The following is a 20268-nucleotide window of genomic DNA, read 5'->3' as shown; positions in this document are numbered from 1 at the left end:
TAGTTGAAGTGATTGAGTTGTGGTAGCAGATGTAAACTTGGAGTTTAGTTCAATCACAAGTAATCATGCGTGCATATGTTTTGCTGATATTTCTTAGTTTCTATTCGGTGGAAGATTATTATTTTTTATAGATATGTTATCTGATGGAAAGAGTTTAGTTGTAGTTGATTAGTAAGTACATTTGCTATTTAAGGAATTTAGTTGTGTTTGAAGTGTTCAAACAATTTTCTAGTTTGTACTCTAGTAGTTATCAGCTTTCACATATTTCTAGGACTTTCACATGTTTTGACTGTTTTTTCTCTTCTTTTCATGTGGTTCAGAGAGGTAGGTTGTATGTTTTTTTATATATTTTATCTTTTAGGTGTTAAGAGTTGTCGAGAATGTTTTATATATGATATGTGTAAGCATATCTGTGAGGATAAGAATAAGGGAATATAGAGAGTGAAAGACAGAGTGATATCTGCATTTGGCTGTTGTTTTGTGCAAAGTTTTTTTAGATGGCAAGTGCAAATTCTAGGTTTCCAACCATTCAGCCATATTATCTAGAGATAGACGAGGAGATAATTGGATTAGCAGCTGTGCGGGGAGTAGCTTATCCCATGGAACATGGATGCCGTAATCGACCGACTGAACCTGTTGCTCGAGTTCAGGTTGTAAATGTTTTGCTGAAAAATGAATTATGTAACTTGTTCAAAGAGTTTTATAGGCATGATGACTGGAGTTCAGTTATGGAAGCTGCTTTGAGAAGTGGAAGAAATTATCCGGTTCTACAACTGGTTGCTAGAAAAATGAAGTTTGAGGTATTGGAAGAGAAGTATTTTCTTCCTAGTCCACCGTCCACTGATAGTTTTGGTAATCAGAGTGATTGAAAGGTAGCGTACACTTTTAAGAAAGTATTAAAATAGATTGGTTATTGCTGAAATTGTTTTGTTGATCATAATTACTTACAGTTAACAATTTTGATTGTTTAGGTTGTCATGGTCAGTTTGAGAGGGAGCAATATTAGAAGTTATTGAAGCTTTTTTTAGATGCTATTTGCTGGAAATCTTTCAAACTGAAGAATAGCAGGAGCTTATGCTCTTTTGTGATAAATTAGACTTATGAGTATCTTATTTATAAGTATTGTATTGTGAATCTTGGATATCTTTGTAGTCTTTTTATGAGTTTTAAAATCAGTGTGTGTTGTGATAACAGTTATATGTGAGAATGAGATTTATAATGATTACAAATAAGGAGAACCAAGGGAAAATTATTTTACAGAAGTAAGAAGATAAAATAATGACAGTAAAATGAGTTAGATAAAGATGGAAGTTTTGAGAAGAACAAAAGCAAAACAGCTAGAGCATTTTAGGCAGATAAGAAAAGGTTGAAGCAATAGATTTTGAACTAGATTTCTTGACTGCTAATTTTGTGCTCTTGCTTCTTGATGTTGGTTCTGGACATTCTCTCTAGCTTGCTCTGCAAGTTCCTGCAGCATTTGTGATGGTTGATGTGTTTCTAAAGCAGCTTCAAACGTTGGTGTCCATGCAGGTGTGCTGTAAAATGCTCCAAACAACTTTAGTATTTCATTTTTCATGCGGAAAAGTTCAAGTGTTTGTTTATTTTGTTTAGAAATAAAATGGTTAACAAATTCAAGGACAGTTGGATTTGTTTGGATGTTGCTGAGTTCTATATTTGCTAACAGCTACTGGGAGATTGTATTGTTTGTGTTAGAGGCTGAATGGTGAGGGTTTGGGTTGTTCATGGTTTGGGATAAGAAAGTGTTTATGGAATAGCAGTTGTTGTTGCCTTATATTGTTTGGTATATTGGGAATAATGTTATGTATGTATTTATAAATCGAAATTTGTATGTGCAAGAGCTTTGTTCGAAATTAGTTTGCTGTGAAAATTAATTAGATATGATTCGCATGTGCATAGTATTGGTTTGTTTTTTTTGTATGTCTTTTACTTCAAAAGTTGGAATTGAAATGTGCAAAAGCATTACATATGAGTCTACTACAGTCTACTGTAGTAGATCAGTATGATCATATATTGTGGTGTTTCAGAGGGGTGGATATCTTGTAAAATGTTTCTTGCAGTCAAGTTTTTGAAGAAAATAGTGTATAAGAATTTTGAAGCTTAGAGGTCCAGTAGCCTTCAAGCTTTGAATATTGCTTATACAAAATAAATAGCAGCAGAGAGGTTTAGCAAGAATATAAAATGATGTTAGCCTCAGGAACTATTGTAAAGATGTAATTCTGGATCACTAAGTTACTTGTAATTTGTTATGCTTTTGCTTCTTTTGTTTAATAGTAGCATATTCAAATTGGACACATAAGTGAGTGGCATCTCATTGATCTGTTCATGGTTCAGTGAAGAGTTGGGTTGCAAATTCAGAAAATATGGAGCTGAAATAGTCACGAGCAATTATGCAGGGTTGAGTGAAGGAAAAAATTGAAAGAGAAAAGGATGCGAAGATGTTTAATACACAATATATAAGCGGAATAAGCGTGGTACAATGATTGTGCATGAGCAATTGCTTTCACTATATAAAGTTTGAGGCTCTGATGCGAAATTTAAGCAGAAATTTATAGAACAAAATGTGGACTGCGAAACTAATGCAAGATTCAAGTGCTAAAGAATTCATAAAAATAGAGTGAGTTCCTTGTTATAAAAGTTTAAGGATAGTGTTTTTGCTGCTATAAAAGAAATCAATAATTCACAGCCTAGTATATATGTTTGTGTCGTGAAATGACTCTGTTACACAAGTTCAAGATGCTTACTATGTTTGATGAGCTGAAGTTCTGTTTGTTTTTTGCACCACCATGAATCTGCCAATCACATAATCATCTGTGAGTAAAGGGTGTAATAATAAAAAAAATTCCAACATATGATGCATTTATTGTGATTGAATGCAGAATGAAAATGGTGCGCTTCTCAATCATCATTACACAAGGAGGAAAGTTTAAGTCAAGTAAGAACAGGGGAGTTGGTATGTCAAGAAGGTGCGAGTATAATAGCATAGAGGTAGTAATAGATGGGAAACACTGAATACCCATTATGTTGATGTAATCTAAAATGGATTTCAGCACGACAAAGAAGAGTATGTATACTTCTGATATAGAGATGAAAATGAAACAAGAAGATTAATAAGCATAGCTGTAGGGATTCTCCATTCTTATTACCAGATTTAGCGTTCCCAGAAGTTGTACTTCGAGATGCTAACTCTGTTGTGTCTCCTTGTTAATTGCTCTGGCTTTTCCTTTGGCTGGTGTGGATAAAAACGGCTATAGGAACCTTGACAGCTGAAGTGGTTGAGGACAAGCTAAGGAAGTATATGAGTGGATTCGAGTACCAAGATTGGCTAAAAAGAGTAAGACCAACAACTGCAGTTACTTTGTTATGTTTTGTCTTTGAAAGCAACTTTATTGTCACATTTCTTTCACGAGTATCCAAGATTCCTAATGCTAAAATTGCATGCATCTTGTTCATAGCGTTCTCATGCTTATCCAAAATAATTTTTTCCAATTGCCGTCTATTAAATGAGGCAAAAATATTAGGGAATCACTGGCTAATAGGAAAAAAACTACTTGAATGCACTAACAGGGGAATCACTGGCTTGACTGATCTGAATCATTACCATGGCCATCATCATAAGAGCTTGTACATGAATAAAATCAACAACATCTGATGTCAAAGGCTTCAGCAATGATATGGCCTTACTTAGACCAGTACCAGCACTTGATATGCCAAGCGCAAGAGCTAGACTATAACGAACATGTGCATTTTTAAGGTTAGCAACTCAATTAGATGAATTGTTCAATCTGTGCATTTTCATCAATTGTTGTAGAAGGGTAGAAAAAGTTTAGAGCAAAGACATCATATGAAAAGTTGTTTGGAGAAGTAAAGGCTTGGTGGCAAATTCTTATAGCCCAGAACATAAACCATAAACAAGTGCCAAGCCTGAACGTAAGAGAAACTAACCAAGTGCCAAAATTGCAGTTTGCCTAACATCGTCGCTTAATTCTGATGCAGTAAAATGCAGCAGCTATCGAATGGCCTTGTTGTTTGCAGTTTTACTATAAGCCAATGCCAATGCATACATTTATCCATAACGTGCTTCTTGTATGTACCATGCTAATAGCCTGTAGAAGACAATTTTTAAAAAAGGCAGAAAAGTGCAAAGATAAAAATAGGTACTTTTTTACATAATACAATAAGGCAAATACCTCAGCATTAGTGCTTGCTAGACTATCACACAGGAACTAATTCATGCCTTCCTTATAGTAGACAATGCTTGTGTTTCTGAATATGGGCTACCACCACCACTAGCTCCACTCTGTGACAAGTAAGGAGCCATTAGTGATCTTCCTTGCTGTAGATGGCCTCTGTCAATAACTTGTAGTTATGTTATGCTAAACTTAGTCTAATTTGTAGCCCTGGTGAGCTAGTTCTGACAGTTTAAACAAATACAAACTGTTAGATAGAAATAACTACTTTTATCATTATGCAACATATAAAATGATGAGGAAAGTAGGTGCACAGTAACGTGTTGACAGTTGTGATGGCATGCATAATGCTATTAGCATTATGACAAATATTATTTCTCATCTCAACAGATTGCTTTATTGTGTTGAGAATTATGAGATGCAATCTAATATGCAAAAAACCAACAACTAGTCAAATACTCCAAAGAAATCTAGTAAATTGAGAAACTATCTTGGGAAGAGAAGAAAAGAAAATAGGAAAAATGCCTTAGTTATTATAACTATATAAGAATTGTAATGTCAACTGTATGGAAGTCTCTCCAGATAGTATTCCTTTTATTTTTGATAACCTCGCAACATAAATAGTTTCCTTCAGAATTTTGATTACCCTCTGTTATCTGAACATCTTCCTTGGGACTGGAAAGTTGGTTCCTTATTTTCAAAAGAAAAGCTTGGTGTTCATTCTCTACAAGGTCAAATGCTATTTGAAATCCGAATAAAGCATCATTCTTGCTTTTTGTTCTTAAGAGTTTCTCAAATACAGCAGCAATGTCCTCTAGTGTATCCAAAAACATGAGAAGCTGACATATGCTTAAATAATCAGGTGATGGTAGTTTTTGGAATACTCTAACAAGAAGACATTGTATCTGCATTAAAGTAGTTGAGGGTCAGAATTTCTCAAATTTTGACATCTGATATACTTGGATCAACGTTCTCTAGAATTAAGAATAAAGTTAACAAGAATGAATTAAATAGATGTAATCACATCACGCTAGTATTTTCTAGAGCTGACAAAATTGTGAGAGACATGATTACAATAGTATAGGGTTACTTGAATGTTGTCACTTCTTATAACTGCTTCCTCAAGCTTATCCAATGTTTGGTATTTTATGGCTATTCTCATAGCTTATTGATATCTTCTGTTAATTATATACCTACAGGGAGGTCCAAAAATGAGATAATGAGAACAAGTTCAAAGCTATAGTATAATCTAGCATTTCAGAAGTTTACATACTTATCAAGCATCCTTTCAACAATGGCTTTTGATCTTGGATCTATCTTTGCTGCTTTATTTGACTTAGCAGCCTTAGTCTTGAGGTCAGGACATTCGTCTATAGCTTTAGCTGAGACACAAAAGCATATAATAGAAAATAAAGTAAGATGTGCATGCCATGGTTAAAAAGAAATGCATAATTAAGTTATGTAATACCAGTGCCACTTTAGAGTCCAAAATTAGTATTTATTTAAACATGATTTATTTTCTTATAAGTGCAATACATAGAAATACTGAAGAAATTTAGAAGGCAGAATTCAACAATAACATGGATACCTAGAATAGTCCACACATAATCTAAATCTTCTGATACATTGTCACTGAACGTAAGATAAACTAAGCAAGTGGCAAAACTGCAGTTGGGCTAACATCATCACTGAATTTTGATGCAGCAAAATGCAGCAGCTGTTGAAGTGTAGAATAGTCATTAAAAGATGACAAAAAAATGTCAAATTGAATTTTGATTTCTTTTTCTCACAAAAAAAAGAAAGAATTCATCAAACTTTTAATTCTAAGGTGGGTACTATAACAAGGCAAATACCTGAGCATTAGTGCTCGCTACACTATGACATAGGAAGTGATTCATGCCTTCCTCAGAGTACATAATGCATGGCTTTTTTAATATGAGCCGCCACTGCTATCACTTCCACTGTGTGACAAATAAGGAGCTATTAGTAATCTTCCTTGTTATAGATGGTTTCTGTCAATAACTCGTACTACTGCTGTCACAGTAAACTTAGCCCAGTTTGTAGCCGCGGTGAGCCAGTTCTGACAGTTTAAACAAATATAAAATGTTAGATAGAAATTACAACTTTTATTATTATGCAATGTGAATTGTATAAGGATTGCAATGTCAACTGTATACAAGTCTGTCCAAACAGTACTCCTTTTATTTTTGATAATCTATCAGCATAAATAGTTTCCTTTGGATCTGTGTGGGACACATTTCTTTTAGAATTCTGATTACCATCTATTATCTGAACATCTTCTGGTGTGGTATTTACCCATGAAGGATGTAGCTTGCCTTCTGAATAAATAATGAATGAATATGAAAGCAAAAAGAACTTAAGCTTCTTCTTCTTGAAATGCATTATACATAAGCAGGTAAAATGACTAATATATTAATCAAGCAGGTGAGTACTCTGTAGAAGTAAGGTTTAAAAGAAAAACTTCGAACAAAACTATTGTTTATAAGGATTTCAAGTTTCTTTAGCGATAAATATTAACGTAAAGCAAATCACTATTTCTATTATCCAATTTATTATATAAAATAGACAAGAAGAGAATTAAAGATACAACAAAAGCATCTTTGAATCTTTGAGGCTAGTAATGCAGCTAGTTGTCTCTGAGTCTCATCAAACTCTTCATCTTCATATATAGTCTCACTGCAAAATGATAAACACTGAGCAATCAATTTTTTGAATATAGAATTACAAGAATGAGTAATATTAATACATAATCAGTGTTCTGTGCATACAATTACAAGAATGAGTAATGTTAATACATAATGAATTTTCTGAACATATGACTACAAGGATGAGTAATAAAAGCAGTATCATGAGAGTTTAGCAATAACTAATATTGGGGTATAAAAAAGGTATTCTGTCAACAAAAGCAGTAATTACTTCTACAAGTTGCAAGAAAAAGGTCAACTAAGACATTACAACAACAAAAATAGCTCTGATGAGAGGAGATCAAATGTAATGAACACTAACCTTTGTTTTTTGAATATTTCTTAAGGACATTTGTAAAAGTATAAGCTAGCTCAAAAATGAAGCAGTATTTGCAAAAGATTTAACATTATTTACATTATAAATGAAGCATAAGCTCCACTTAATGCTATATCTTAATACAAGAATTTTCTTATCACATATACTAAGATGGCAGTTGGCTGAAAAATTGAAACAGTATGGAAAAATAAGTATTTTATTACAAGAAAGTTAAGCATGAATTGTCAGTGAAATATGGTAAGTATAAAAGCAAGTGAAATCTGCAGTAGTGCACAACAAATCATTGGGTGTTAAGCTTTCATTAGTGTAGATAAATAGCTGTGCAGAAAAGGCATGGGAAATAAGTGCAATGAATATGAATCTCACATTCTTATAATCAATAATTATGAAAGGTGATGACTTGCAAGCTGTAAAATATCTTTGTATACTATGTTATTGGTAGCATAGTCAACTGTTGGATCAAAGGGAGAAGGTTGTATAAGAATCTTTACACAATTGCTGCTTTTTGTTCTTGATAAAGCAACATATAGTTGGCCATGTGAAAAAACTGGTTCACGTAAGTATATACCAACAAAATCTAATGTTTGACTTTGAGCTTTATTAATTGTCATTGCAAAGCATAGACGCACTGGAAATTAAACTCTTTCAAATGACATCAAGTAATCAGGATTATTTTCTATTCGGAAACATATTCTATGTAAAAAGACTTGTTTGCCTTTGAATTCTCCAGCACTTATAACTGCATCAATAATATTGATAGTCAAAGAATTACATATTAGCCTTGTTCCATTGCATAAACCTTCTGGGGGATCAATGTTTCTGAGAAGAATTATCAGGCAATTTGGTTTTAGGATAAGGTTGTGGGGGGAAAACCATTGGGTGTTAAACTATTAAGAAAATCTTCAAACAGGCTTTGTTCTGAAATGTCAAGTGTTTTATCACGACTAATATATTCTTGAGCCTTACCTAGAAAAATATTAATTAACAAGTTACACATCAACAAATTCATTTTTTGTAGTAAGATTGCTCGATTTACCAATGAAAAATCATCCTTGGAAAAAGCACTTAAATCTGGGTAAACTGTTTTGATAAGTTCAAAGATTGATTCTATTTCACTTTTGTATGGTATTAGTAGTGGGAGAGGAATCTTTACTTTTAACCCTTGTATTGCTGGTTCTAGTCCATTTCCTATTTAGAGAAGGTAATCTGTGAATTCTGGGTCTGATATTGCTCTCATATTATCTGTGAGGTATAGTTTATGAAGCTGTGGCCAAATGTATGAAGTTACTAAGCTAGCTTGTACAAAATCTTTCTTTAAACCTTTAGTGACAACAGGGAGAACTTGTCTAAAGTCACCACCAAAAACCATAACTTTTGAGCCAAATAACTTAGAAGAACCATTAAATCTTTTAGTAGTGCATCCACACCTTCTATACCAGTTCTGTGTGCCATTGGAGCTTCATCCCAAATGATAAGTTTAGCTGCTTGAATTAGTTTAGCAAGTGCACTTTGTTTACTAATTTTACGCATGTTAACTGAATTCATATCAATTGGAATCTTGAATCGAGGGTGCGCTGCTCTACCTCTTGGTAATATTGATGCTGCAACTCCACAAGAAGTAGTAGCTAATGCTATAAAGCCTTTTGATCGTACTTCAGCTAATAACGCTCAATAAAGAAATGTTTTTCCTGTGCCACCTGGTCCTTCTATAAAGAAACACCCTTTTCTTTAATGTATAACGCCTGCATTATAGTACCAAAGCTGTTTTTTGACCAAGGTTGAGTTTAGTAATTGATATCAAGTCATCCTCTGAAACTTTAATCTCTGTTTCACTAATTGTATCTCTTGCATCTGTGTTTGAGTCTTGGAATTTTAGTACTCTTGGCACCAGTCCATAACTGTTTATGTTATGACCTATAGACTCTAAAAATTGCTTATTTGATTTAGAGCTTTAAATTGAATATCATTTTTGGTTAAGTTTGGGACTCTATTGTAATATTCAGACAGTGATTCTTCAAATTTCAGCCATAGGGTTCTTGGGTTTGAGGGGGTAAAGTACACCAACAATGTTGCAAACAATCTTTTTAGGCTATATGGCATATGATAAGGGGCAGGTTCTTCTAGACATTGTTCTTGTGAGTTATTTGATTCTAAATATCATGTAAGTGCAGCTGCTTCGCGAAATGTAGTAACATGCACTCCGTTTATAGTTTTTAAATCATCATAAGAAGTTAGACTTCTAACATGTAGTAAAAGGAGTCTTAGGAAGTACCGTTCACCTTCAAGGGGATTTGCTGCAACGACTCTGCTGATAGAATCTTTTTGCTTTCTAGGTTGCCAAGATTTGGACTTTGGATACCATACAAAATGCTCAGGAAACTCTTTAGAGGTACATTTGAGACTTTTTGCAAAATTATCTGTAGCATTCATTCAAAAAAATTGGGTAAGCATAGTTCTTTTTACAAAATTGTTACTTAATATATTGTCAAGACTATCATTTGGTCGAAATAGCATAGATTGAAAGTTTTCTAGGTGAAGTTGAAGTTGTATTACAGTAGGCTGCATTTCATAAAGATGAAATCTGTATATTCTCCATATCGCTTCAACTGCGCATACCCATCGTGTTGACTGATATTCTTTGATTTCATCAATAGCATTTGCTCCATTATCTGAATTCACTTGAAAATGGATCCTTGCATGACCTTTGTATATATACTTATACACATATTTGACAGCCTTAATTGTGGAGCAAATTTCTACATTTATAAGGCAATTGAATTTAGCCAACAGATAAGCATTGTAAGGCACTACCCATCTATTGTCTAAGTAGTGTCCTCGAACCAAAATTTTTTTCCCATCATTTCTTCTTTTGTATGTTGGATACGAATTCTGAGAATGTTTAGTTTTTTCTGCCCATGCTTTTGGATAATTATTCTTGCAAGATTTCTTTGATGCACCCTACATACATATATTATCAGGTTTTTTCTCGCCACATGGCCCATGCATCATATGTTTCTTGACCATTCTAAACAGTTGTTCATTTTGTACTCATCGGGTATTTTTGCAGAAACTATACAATCATAATCTTCTATTGTATATAATTTGAAAACAGGTTTGAGGATAATCAAAAAGTGAACATGAGGCAAACCGTGTTTTTGAAATTCTATAACATAACTATATGCTGCTGCTTCTCCAAATATTTGCTTCTTGAATAGCTCTTCTTACCTAATTTCTAACTTTGCACGAAACACATGAGCAATAAGATCAGGCCTATTTTGTACTTCATCTGATTGTAACAGATTTTCTTTAATCTCAGGCTATGATTGATTGCAAGTCCTAGTTATAAAAAGATCTGGCTTCAATTTTTGGACTAAAGCCATAGCATCAAGATACCTTTTTTTCATATCTCTAGGACCTCCAATGAATGATGTAGGCAATATTACTCGTTATCCGATCTGAAATCCATTTTGTTGCCCCTGTATTACGCTGTCCATAATTCCTTGTAGCTGCTCTCGACGTATTAGCTGTTGTCTACTTCGATAAAAATCTAGTCTTTGTCTCTCTATTTTAACATACATGTCAACTGAATATTGTTCCAATGCTCTTCCAGCATTTAAAATATTTGGCCCAATTTTTTTTCTCATCTGGAATTTATATTGCATAATACTCTCTCATGGATACATATTCCTTGGAGTTTTCATATGTCTTGTAAGCTGTAAGATTTAGAATATTTGTCAAAGAAGAGATGACTGCAATTGAATACAATTATATATAATGAAGGGTATATATGTCTTACCTTCTTCTTTAAGATCAATCATTTCTTCTGGCGACTTAAAGCTGGACAATGTAACTGTACATGAATGTTTCGTAGTCTTTCTTTTGCGCTTTTTTGGATTGCCTGTTCCTGATCTTTGTATACCAGATGCCATCCAGTTTCTCCAAATGGAAAAAGCAGTGGATACTGAAGAGGGTCATAGCAGCCGTAGTAATAGTGAATGCGGTGACTGTGTCCCTCTTTTGTATATATCTGTATCTGTCTAGAATAACCTTGATTAGTGTTGTCTCCTTCAACGCATAAAGCTACAACTTGAGATACAACGGGTATATTAAACACTCGTTGGTCGTTGTCAGAGTGAGATTTTAATACTATCTGATATGAGTCCAAGTTTGGGACATTTTTCAAACTCTTGAAGAAGCAAGCATATGGATTGTCTTTCCTTACTTCCATTAGCTTAACTACAATGCTTTCGGTTAGCCTTTCTGATATTGCTAATCGATTTTGGATTTCATGTTCTGTGTCATGGAAATAAACCTAAAGATACATTCTTGATCCTCCATGTGGTATTAGTTCATTGATGAAATGGTACGCTTGACCTTGTATCTTGAATGTATAGATTCCGTTTATCCTCTTGCAAAGGGATTTGTCATAGTGAACACCAAAGGAAGTATATGCAAACATGCTATTATAGGTCCTGACATAGGTTCGGAAATGTATAGCTTCTTTACTCTGTCCAATAAAAAGTTCAATTAATATATCAGGTAACTTATTTTCATGGAGTAGAACCTTGCCATCAAAACAGCAAAAGTTTACTGTCTCTGAGTAGAATTTTTTCGCTTCACAATATTTACAATCTGAAGCATCAGGAAGATGGTCTGCATTATGGCTAATGAAATTCAGAGCCTCTACATCAGCTGCATTTTTACATGCTGTAGAACAATAGGAATACAAAGCATTTTTATCACAATGTTATGTGCATATCAAAGAACTATAAATATTTGTATATGAATAGATATAAGATAAAGAAATAGGAATGGCACCTTTTTTTTGCATGTAAGTCTTGTTTACTCGGATACCTGATCTTCTTTGGCTTGAGCTTTTGCCTACAGAACAATAATGTGGCTAGTTAGGAGGTAAAAACAATCATGCTCCTGATCAGAGTATATAAGTTCTGCAACATTCTTAGATACATTTTAGTTATACATACCTTTTGGATGATTTTTTATGGCATCAGAAACATTGGTTTCCACTGGCTGAGGGCCTACTATCATTGATATACCTGATTAGGCAAATAAGAAAGTGTTAGAATGCAAATCAAATTCAGTGACCAAACAACACAGGGCAAATATTTGTAAAAATAGGATTAAGGAGTTCAACCTGCAAGATCATCAACTGTTTCATGCAAGAAATTATAGCAGCTATCACATATAGGAGGATCACCTAGCAGATAAAAACATAGAAATTGTTATATGAAACATAGACTGATAAATATGATTATAACAAGATATACCTGACACATTTAGTTTATTGATTCTTCTACATTTATAGATGGATGACTTTTTTGATGCAAAATCTATATGAACATAAGATAAAATAATACATTCATAAACATAGAAGAGCAAAAAAAGTATATGTTTAAATGTCAAAAATTACTTGTGTAAACATAGAATACAGAAACAATTTGTGCAGGCATACCTTGTTCAAATGTCGAAAATACAGAAACATGCTTTTTTAGCTTGCCTTTTGATTCAGCGTTGGTTTTATACAGAGAATTACTTTTGACAGCTATAAATTGCTGCAGATTAGTACCCTGTTGCGGAAGCTGTTTAATAGCAATATTCTATTGGTTATTGTGCTCATTGTTTTGCTGTAAGTCACACCCAACTGGAAGTTCTACACCTGATATAGAAGGTTTTCATAATTTACATTGCTTACAGAAGATTCTTTTTAATTTAGTATTAAGGCAACAAAACAGAATACTCAAAAACTTCAGAAGTTTTTTTTTCTCCTCTTTATTTATCAAGAAAATAATTTAGAAGCATGAGTCAGTGATTGAAAAAGACGTGTATGGCATTGCAGACTGGAAATGCATTAAGTAGTAGTAGTATGATTGTAGTTTGTCTTGCTGGCCGTTAGTTGTTACAATAATTCTACCTATCTCAACGTTAGGTTAGGTGTTTCTTTACATCCTTTAGTTTATCGGTTGGTTTTCATTTAGATCCTTGAAACTTTCAATTTTTTACCAGTCTGCCATACTCGATCAATGTCTTTCTCATAAGTAGGTTTAATATCCATTAGTGATTAACTCAAAAAAAATTTTTTTGGGGAATTCTTGAATAGTGCATGCATGAGAAGCAGCTAAAAATTCCTTATCCACTATGTTATTGTTCTTTTATTTTAGACGGTGCATTATTGCTTTCTGCTACATAAAAGAACACAATATGAAGGTGAAACTGAATCAGATACCATTAGTTTGCTATTGGTTCATAGAAGACACGGATGCAACAGCTTTCCTTGCTCTCCTCTTTTGATAAGCTTCTCTCTATTTAGCTCGATATGTTTCTTTTTCTTCCACTGATAAGGAAGCATATTTTTCTCTTAATATTTGATTGCGAACAATGCTCTTATTCATTGAATGTGCAAGTGCATCGGGTGAAGCCATGGTTTACAGTTTATAGCATGAATAAAGGAAGCATAAAGGAAGCGGAAGCTAGCGGATGAGTTGAAAATACATGCAGTTGCGGATATACAAACGGCTGCGAATGATGAATACATGCACCAACAGAACAGGGAGAAGAGAAGGCTCAATTTTCTAATCTCCGATAGCAAAAGTAAAAAGCTATTGTAAAATGACTATATTAGACATGAGTTGAAAATATATAGTCCATTCAATGAGTATTTTGAGGGAGGAAAATGTAATTAAACAAGACAAAATGAGCTGGCTGACAGAAATGAACATCACATCTCATTAATGCTTCTTGTTAATGCTGCAAAACAGCCAATGTTCCACTAACATTCAGCTAAGGCTTGCAATAAACAACAACCAGTTCTAGTAGCTCCAAGAAAAAGAACAACCAAAAGGCTAGAAGGACAAAAATGAGCCTGAAGTGAGCAGATGAAATGCAATGAACAGTAACCCTCCAAACGTCTTCTTATATATTAGCCAAAATGTTCCACTAACATTCGGCTAAGGCTTGCAATAAGCAACAACCAATTCTAGCAACTCCAAGAAAAAGAACAACCAAAAGGCTAGAAGGACAAAAATGCCCCTAAAGAGAGCAGATGAAATGCAATGAATAGTAACCCACAAAACGTCTTCTTATATATTATAAAGAAAGAAAGATATATGTATAATTTATAATTTATATTTATTTTTGTGATATCAAGTAAACTTTTCTCACAAATTACTATGAACGTAGCATTAACTAAATGACCTAAATCTAACAAATCCTCCTCCTTATGATTTAACTGCTGGCACAGTGTTGAGTGTATATTATTCTAAAAAATGTAGGAAAACCAAAACTAGATTAGACATATCTCTAGCACCTCCATATCTACCATTTTCGAAGAGGCAAAATCCCACAAATTGCTTAGCCATTCCTGCTATGAGCTTTCTAGCATGATCCCTAACAACTACTCTTATTCCATAGGTATTCAACCCTCTGAATATAGCTGCATCGAAGTTCACCTTTAGTGAATTTCTTGTTAATGTCCAAAACAACTTTTCGGCAAATATTCGTTGATAATTTTTGGCACAATTTAGACATTGTTGTCAAAAACACCCTGTGCATGTTTTTCTCTTTTGTCTCAAAATTTTCTTTTTTAACCTATAGAAAGAATCAAACATCCATCTGTTCCTTACCTATTTCTTGAATTTTAATTCAAACAAACTAGCTGAAAGAAAAAGAATAATAAGCTGGCATCATATATGGACAATGAATCCAAAAAAAAAAAAAATTGAAGAGCATAAAGTAAAGACAAAAAAGCATGTGACTATGTTTTGGGAATTAAAGCAGAAGTGCTGCCTGTTTAAACATGAATTTCATTCATGTAACTGAATTCATGAAAAAAGAATAAAACAGTGCAACCTTTTTTGCAAACATTCAACTGGTGTCGAATCGATACCACTGATTAAGCTCTTATTCTTATCACACAACACATATTTTGAAAACTTTTAGACACATAATTTGCACCAAAGCATTGAGGCATCATAATGCATAAGGGCTAGCTTTTAGTTCTGCGGCTTGGTTTCTAGCTGAGCATCCATAGCCTCACCGACATATGAGCAGCACCTGCAACCTCTTCCATAATAGTTACCGCCACAGCAACCATAGCGGTAATATCCGCTGCCACCATAACCACCACGCCCTCCATAGCCACCACCTGGGTACCATCCATATCCACCACCAGGGTACTTGGACTCTTTTAGGCCATTAGTACTCTTATCTGATGCTTTGTCTGCAAATGGTCACACTGTCACAGGATCATGTAGAATTTGTTACTTAGTGCATCCATTCTAGCAAAATCTTAACCAAAAAGAAGGCAAAAATGTAGATTAATTTATATCATGCAAATAAGTCTACAATTAACAGATATACAATTATTGAGAAAGGAAAAAAAATAATTTCTTGAATGGATATCTTACTATTTTCACCCAAATCCCTAGCTGTCATATTTGAGGCAATCATCAAAACTATAGCCAAAAGGCACAGGAAGAGAATTGCCTTGGGACCTATTTTTCTTTTACTCGCACACTTTGTTTATGAACTCAAGATTTGGTATTGACAATACTGGGAACGGTGAGGAAGCTGGAGAATTCTCTTCTCTATTTATAGGATGATTTACGTGGCATGGTTCCCAAAGAGGGATAGAGGGAGAGATGGAGTATGCAAGGAAAGGTGCGGAACCCATGATTTAGTTAGCTGTTGAAGATACTTATGAATGCAATATCTGCTAGAAGATCCAACTTATCATAACTTGGAGTTCTTGTTCGGGAATTATATTAGATTTTCTCGTGGCATTATTGAAATCGATATTGGATGCATGTCGCAGCACAGACAGTCGAGCATGTGCGCAGGACATTGCCCACGTACGCAGTGATGATTCACGATTTGCTAGTTTTACTCAAAGATATGGCCCATGAGTGGATGTATATTGGATCTTCTAGTGGCATTATTCAAACCGATTTTGTATACATGTCTGCAGAATTTCTAATTTCTGTATTTTTGTTAGCCTTCAAAAATATGAATTGACTATTTTGCCCCCTCCCAAGACGATAAGTACAATGGACTAACTTGGTCCAAGAATAAAAATTAAGGGATGACATTATTTTGAACTAAAATGGGGGGACAAAATTGGCCCATTAATAAAATTTAGAGGACGATATTGCCTTAAAACTGGAAGGCTAAAATTGGTTAACTATAGAAAATGAGGGACTATTTGGGTCATATATTGTTATGACCCTAGATACTACTTACCAGAAGCATGAAGATTATTGTTGCTGACATGGCTTCCTTTTCATAGAGTTAGTTAGCAAGTTAGTTACTAGCTTGTTGTATATGTCTAATCTGTTATATAGTTAGTTGAGTATAGAAGGATCCAAAAAGAAATTTGTATAAATATCCTACAAAAGGCAGTATGGAGGAACAACTGATATAACAAATTGCAGATTCCTTCTTTTCCTTCATTCTCTCTCTTTTCTTCCTTCCCACATTTCCTTTCCCTCTACTCTTCTACTTCTTCCGCTATTACCCTTCCTTCAAATCTTCTATCGATCAAGTTCACTGCAAGTGGTATCAGAGCTTCCGATCCTTGCATTAGGAAGCTAGAGCCAACATATCATCATGGTAGATGGAACACAGATGAAAACAATGGAGGAACAACTTCGCAGGCAAGAAACCAGAATTCAAGGAGTTATGGATTCCATGGCGACCAACAAGAGTAATAAACTGGACGCATTCATGGCGGCCATTTCTCAGCAATTTGCCAACTTGAGCCGTGGAAACAATGAGAAAGGGATATTAGTGTAGACAATGGAATTTTAATTAATTTTTAAAAGTACCATTGGTCTATAAATTTTTTTTGCGGCATATTTCTATTCAATCGGATATTGCCATATGTCATGTACACCTGGAAAGATTGGTTATTAAATGGCCAATTATATTTCACCACATATCAAGTTGAGGTGTTTCGAATCAATTCAAATTGCAGGGATATCTCCACCAACCAAATCATATCATGTCACATGTCTATTGGATAAATATCTAAATATTTATTTCTTATTAAAGGGATAATATTTAGAGTTGTTTAATCCAAGTATATTTCTTATATACTGCAATGGCTTGGCCAGTCAAACGGCGCCACGTCACGTGTCCCCACGAGTTTGGCCAATCGATGAATTACTTATCTCTTTGTTAATAAATATAAAATAAAGAGATAATATTTGACTAGCACAGTCCTAATATGACTGCACGTCTTGCAAGACGAGTAATGTGGTACACAGGTCTTCAACATCTACCTCTTACCACAGCTATAAATAGGGGTCTCTCAACCAAATCAAAGACAGAGACATCCAGAGGTATCTCATACGCTCAAGCATTGAAGCTCCAAGCCACGAAAGGCTCGGGTCTTCAAGCTCTTCAAGTCTCCATATATCAAGACTTGAGTCTTCAAAATATCTTTCAAGTTCTTCGAATCTTCCATCTCAAGATTTGAAGGAACCGGTGGTGGATCCAAGAACAAGCTGCAAAGCCCTTAGATTGGCGTTCGAGGAGGAGAATCGAGGGGAACTCTCTACAAGTCAGAGAAAATCCCAGAGATTGTACTCACATATTTTCTTATATTTATATTACACATGTGTTGTGTATATTTCTTTTTTTTTTTTTGTAGACTTGAAATTTTATCGCGTACAATTAGGATCCCTAGAGGTAAGTAACTCAAGGAGCTTAGAGATGCTGAATCGAGAGCAGGTTGAAAGGAATGGCAGGAATGCCTTCTATACTAGTATGCCCAAACTAGAAATTCCAGCTTTCAGGGGAGGAAATCCTAGGGAATGGATCAGGAAAATTTAGAAGTATTTCTAGCTCTTACACATTCCCAGGGATCAATGGATGGAGATAGCGAAATTTTACCTCGAAGACAAAGCAGATGTGTGGTATCAAGGTTCTAGATCGACTAGGAGTGATAACGTAGAGTGAGTAGAGTTCTCTGAGGAATTGTGCAAAAGATTTGGCACCTTGGGATGGATCCAATAGAGGAGTTTAACAAGTTACAACTCTCCTCCACAGTGTTAGCCTATCAAGAGAAATTTGAAGAACTGCTATCAGAGGTAATGATTAGAGCTCCATACCTATCTGAAACTTATTACATTTCCTATTTTTGAGTGGCTTGCCAGAAGAGTTGAGATCAATGGTAAAGACTCACAACCTTGAGACGTTGTCCAAAGTATTTGAATTGGCAAGACTGCAGGAGAATGCTTTTGAAGCCTACCACAAGAAGTACAAATCTCATCAGAAAACCAACTCTATGGCGAGTGTTACACAAACTCCTGCTCACTATCACCCGCCTCATGCCAAGCCTGTCATTGCAAATGCTGTCAAGAAGCCAACTCCTCAGAACTTCAAGAAGATAACACCAGCAGAAATATAGTACAAGAGAGAGCACCACATGTGCTACAAATGTGGAGAGAAGTTTGGCCCAAGTCACCACTGTAAACAGAAGGAAATACATTTGCTAGTAGCAATAGAAGATGATTCTGAAGAGTTGTAGAAGGAGAGGTGATTGAGTACCAAGGTGCACAATCTTCCAGAGGGATGGAGATGGCTATACATGTGTTAACTAGGAAGATGACTTACAACACTATCAAATTGCAGGGATTATTCATGGGGACTCAACTATCAATTCTGGTGGATGGAGGAAGTACTCACAATTTTGTCAAAAATTCTGTGGCTCAACTATTTCTAGGACTTGTCCAAAAAGCCTTTTAAAGTCAGGGTGGCTAATGGGGAGTACTTGACTTGTAATAAGAAGATTCCAGGCATGAGTTGGGAAATGCAAGGTAAACAGTTCACTTATGATATGCTTGTAATTGGCTTGGAACCATATGACATGATCATAGGGGTAGATTGGATGGCTGCACACAGTCCCATAACCTTTGACTTCAGACAGCTGAATATGTCGTTTGATAAGGAAGAAGAGTGGATACTATTACACGAGGAGTCCAAGGGACCATCCTCAAGCTTCCTAGAGACAACTCTGAGCAGAGAGAACTGAGCACCAAAGTTCGGAAGCATGCCTGTCGCTTGAAGATGACTGAAACTCAGGTAAATCTTAGTTTTCAACAATCCCTCAATGCATTGCTTGAAGACTACAAGGATGTATTTGGAGAGCCAAAATCCTTACCTTCCTCTAGAGACTGTGACTACTAGATACCCCTAATACCAAATGCCAAACCTTTCAAATTAGTACCCTACAGATATCTTCACAACCAAAAAAATGAAATAGAAAAGCATGTGAAAGAAATGCTCAATATTGGCATTATTCAGTTTAGTCATAGCCCGTTTGCCTCTCCAGTTCTATTGGTGAAAAAGAAAAATGGAACTTGGAGGTTTTGTGTGGATTATATACAACTAAACGACTTAACCATTAAAGATAAATTTCCAATACCTATCATAGATGATTTAATAGACGAACTGTTTAGAGCCAAACTCTTCTCCAAGATTGATCTAAGAACCGATTACCATCAAATCAGAATGTATCTTACTGGCATTCCAAAAACTGTCTTCAAGACACACCATGGACTGTATGAGTTCACTGTCATGCCCTTTGGGCTTACCAACGCACCTGCAACCTTCCAAAGCCTTATGAATCATGTATTTGAACCTTACTTGAGGAAATTTGTGCTAGTCTTTTTTTATGACATTCTTTTATACAGCCCAGATCCAGACACTCATCTTCCTCACCTCAAAACTATCCTAGAAACACTCAAATCCCACTCCCTATTTGCCAAGCTTTCCAAATGCATCTTTGGACAGTCCCAAGTAGAGTATTTGGGACATATTTTCAGTAGAGATGGAGTACAGGCAAACTCCTCTAAGATTAGGAGTAGGCATGTCAATGGGTAAGGTTTGTGTTGGATCCCTTTGATCCAGATTTAGACCCATTTAATTTAGTTAGACCCAGACCCTTTTGGATCTGAAAAAGTAAGTCCAAACCCAAACCCTTATGGATCTGGGTATCCAA

Source organism: Coffea arabica, chromosome 3c (genome assembly GCF_036785885.1).
Source record: "Coffea arabica cultivar ET-39 chromosome 3c, Coffea Arabica ET-39 HiFi, whole genome shotgun sequence".
NCBI lineage: Eukaryota > Viridiplantae > Streptophyta > Magnoliopsida > Gentianales > Rubiaceae > Coffea > Coffea arabica.
The sequence above is the reverse complement of the archived record's forward strand: the minus strand, read 5'-3'. Positions refer to the sequence as shown.